Here is a 4,569-nt window from a genome sequence, read left to right as displayed (position 1 = left end):
GCACAACATGTACGCCAATGAAGTCACATGCTTGCCTAATGGCACAACCTGTTTTCCAATTGGCCTAACATTTAATCAAATGGCACAAATATGCATCAAGTTTATCCATTCCACTCCCAAGTGCTGTAAATTTCTTCCAGGTGCTCTATATTGCCCTTTAGACGATCCGTTCCTTTGGCACTTGATTCGTTGCTTTTGCAGATGATTAATTCCCTTCTCATATGATCCGTTCCTTTATTACATGCTCCATGAACCCCGATTGTTCAATTGAACTCAAATTCTCCATGAGAATGCTCCAAATGCTAAAGTTATATTTAACAATATATATATATATATATATATATATATATATATATATATATATATATATATATATATATATATATATATATATATATACACAAATTATGGGTGATATTTTCCGTTTTATTTCAACATTTTGACATATATTTATTTAAGATCTTGCTTAGTATCTATCATCTTAACGATCATTCTGCGTCTTGATATTTGGGCCAATATTTCATGTTTTTCTTATTATCGAGGACGAGGTTCAAGTAACAATTTAATGACCGGGTAAAATAGCACACGATTAAAGAGAATACTCGTTGATTATTTCTAATTTAACTGCTCAAACATAGACAAAGGGAAATCCAGAATTTATAGATCAGTTATATGTTGTATGCATAAATAACATTAGCCATTATACCACAAAAAATGATACACTAGCCCTCAAATTCTCTTCTATCTTTCCACGAAAATGGTCTTGGTATTGTCACAATGATTGTACTCATTTGGATGACGAAATGATCGCAATAATTGCAGGCTAGTTAGAACGGGTCACTTCAATTTTATGCTAAACCTATAGCCTTCAACAGCAAGACGACGAGGCATTGTAAAACATTATAATAATAATATTAGTATATATTTTGTGGATGCTTATTTACGTATAACAAAGTTATTTAATTTTGCTATTTGGAAAAAGCAAGACGAATGCTAAAAGTGATGACTTTGTGGAATAATTGTTATATTATAATATAGGGATAGATAACTACCAGAATGGGACAACATGATCCAAAGTGGCACAACATGTACGCCAATGAAGTCACATGCTTGCCTAATGGCAGAACCTGTTTTCCAACCGGCCTAACATTTAATCAAATGGCACAAATATGCATCAAGTTTCTCCATTCCACTCCCAAGTGCTGCAAATTTCTTCCAGGTTCTCTATATTGCCTTTTAGACGATCCGTTCCTTTGGCACTTGATTCGTTCCTTTTGCAGATGATTAATTCCCTTCTCATATGATCCGTTCCTTTATTACATGCTCCATGAGCCACGATTGTTCAATTGAACTCAAATGCTCCATGGGAATGCTCCAAATGCTAAAGTTATATTTAACAATATATATATATATATATATATATATAAATTACTGGTGATATTTTCCGTTTTATTTCAACATTTTGACAGATATTTAAGATCTTGCTTAGTATCTATCATCTTAACGATCATAGACAAAGGGAAATCCAAAATTTATAGATCAGTTATATGTTGTATGCATAAATAACATTAGCCTTTATACCACAAAAAATGATACACTAGCCCTCAAATTCTCTACTATATTTACACGAAAATGGTCTTGGTATTGTCACAATGATTGTACTCATTTGGATGCTGAAATGATCGCAATAATTGCAGGCTGGTTAGAACGGGGTCACTTCAATTTTGTGTTAAACCTATAGCCTTCAACAGCAAGACGACGAGGCATTGTAAAACATTATAATAATAATATTAGTATATATTTTGTGGATGCTTATTTGCGTATAAGAAAGTTATTTAATTTTGCTATTTGGAAAAAGCAAGACGAATGCTAAAAGTGATGACTTTGTGGAATGATTGTTATATTTATAATATAGGGATAGATAACTACATGTTGTAACTTCTTAATTGAACTGAAATATACATATTTCTTTTTTAATGGTTACTTCTTTCTATTGAATACTTCTTTTAAAAAATTTGTATAATAAATTGAAGTCTAAGGGCATGTTCGTTTGGCATGAATGTAATGGAATTTGAAGGAATATGATTCCAACTCTCTCAAATATATGTGTTTGCATCAACTTCAAGGGAAGGAAAAGGAATGTTAAATGAAATATTTTCCATTCAAATGAAGGAAAGTTCATTCCTTCACAATCTCAATGCAATTAATTCCTTCATAACATGGAAAGCAGCATATTACGATTTTTCCGTCGCTAAACATTACCACACCCTTCATTAGTTAACCTAGATCATTCATCTCATTCACGTTGAGACGACATCCATCATCTTCATATCTTCTCCACTTCATCACAGGGATCATCCGGCGACCTTCATTCTGGGTTATGTCTCTCTCTCTCTCTCTCTCTCTCTCTCTCTCCCTCTCTCCATCTCCATATCCATCTCCATCTCCATCTCCCTATCTCCATACATTCTAACCAAACAGCCCCTTGTGAAGCAATAATTAATGGATTCAAGATTTTAAGCTAATCGATTTCTTCACATTCTTTTTCAGATTTTCTGAATTCGTCTACAACAACCGTTAGTGAAGTTAATCATGTACTCTTTCTTTCTGATTTTCTGATATTTCCTTCTTTTCACGATTTCAGAAAAATTGAAACTCTGTTCTTTCCCTTCTTGTTTTGATTTCCTTTAGCTAATATAGAACTAGGAAGTTAATCAAGTTATTTGAAACTCTGTTATAGTCACTGATTATGATTTCTTGTATGTTCTATTATTTTTGAAATTTTTTTATGAAGCTGTGAAATCGCTTCTATGAGAAACTAAACAAAGAAAACATGTTTTGGTTTCTTGCTAAATTGATAGAACATAAAACCTAATGTCATTTCAATGATATTTTGTTGTGTTGCTGTCTTGCTATCAATATATGTCATTTTGCTATTTTTGGTGCCTTCGATTTGGATGTAACGAAAGATTTTACATTATGTTTTTTTGGTAACAATATTAGGATATGTAGTGAATAAGGTGACAACTTTTAACTTATGTTTTTCTGGTAATGTTATTGAGACATGTATTAAAAGGATTTTAAGTTATGAAGTCATTTGCATGATTTTCGCATTATATTGACATGAACACTCAATCAATTAAATTAAATTTTACTATGTTTATAATTTATATAATGTATCTTTGCATATAAGTTAACAAAGAAAGTAAAATTAAGAAAAATAGATAGAAAGGGAATTATGTAATTTTATATGGATTCCAATTCCAATTCCTGCGAAACAAACAGAATGTGGAATTAATTTTAATTCCATTTCCTGCCACTAAACAGGATATGGAATTGGTTCCAAGTTCCTGAAAGATTTTTTTTCCAATTCCAAATACAATTCCTTCAGCAACATTCTACGAACCAATCAACAACTAATATTATATTATAAATTTTACATTTAATCAATAACAAATATAAGGAAACATTAGAAAAAAACCAATGTAAGTCATATTAATTGGACAAGACCAAAACAGAGAAATGAAATCCAAACCTAAAGACCAAATTAAAAAAACAAAAAATTGATCGAAATCTCAACTTTTAGGGTCATAAGTGTTTTTCTAAGAAAAACACTTCTGACCACTTCTTGCTGCGCCACGCAGAACATGTGCAACACTTCATCTTTTGCAGCTGTTTGTTTTTGAAATACTTCTGATTTAGAAACTGTTGTGCGTGTGTTGCACGACTGTAACATCCTAGTTCCCGTCATTTCTTATATCAGGTCTAGGTCCATGGGCCGGAAGCCGATTGTGTAAAAGCTTTGGGCCTTAAGGAGGTAAATATTATACCATGTGGAAGAAGTTAATGATGGTTGAGAGATCTAACCCTTGAATCGTGTATTAGGCGAAAGGGTAAAAAGGAAAAAGTCATAACCCGCATTCTTACATGAAATATGGATTTTTTTTTCGAGAAGTTTTTAGCCCAATATATTTAGATAATATTGTGGAGCTCTTCAACACCTTTCCTTGGATATAAAGAACATTGAAAACGGAGTTGGAACGAAGAAGTTACGACCGTTTTAAGTTATGGAGATTTTTGGGCTAGCCGCGTACGTTGGGCGTGCGTGATCAGTGCCCAAACCCTATTTTCGTGGTTTGAGCTCTATTTAAGCTCCTTAACTTCCCCAAACCCACTCCATTCTCAGCCTCCACCTCTCCAACACCCTCTCTTGAAACCCTAACCCTACTTTGAGCCTTGTGAACAAAATACATGTGTTTTTAAGTGATTTGGAGTGTTCTTGGTGCACCTTGGAGAAGATGAAACTCATTGAAGAAGCATTGGTTGCATTGGAGCTTGAAGATCCATACCTTGTTCACCTTGATCTTTCTTCTGGAGGTATAAAGTTTAAATCTTGATGATGAAATTGTTAGATCTAGCTAGTATTGAGTGTTATGAGCTTTTGGTCACTTTAAGTGCATAAATTTTAGATCTTGAAAGTTTGTGACCTTGTTATAGATAAAGTTGGAAAGTTTATCCATCTAAACATCATGTTGATTCAGATCTGAAGGTTGGAGACTTGGACTTAGT

Source organism: Lactuca virosa, chromosome 2 (assembly GCF_052849685.1).
Source record: "Lactuca virosa cultivar CGN04683 chromosome 2, Lactuca_virosa_CGN04683_v6, whole genome shotgun sequence".
NCBI classification, from domain to species: Eukaryota; Viridiplantae; Streptophyta; class Magnoliopsida; order Asterales; family Asteraceae; genus Lactuca; species Lactuca virosa.
Note: the sequence above shows the minus strand (reverse complement) of the source record.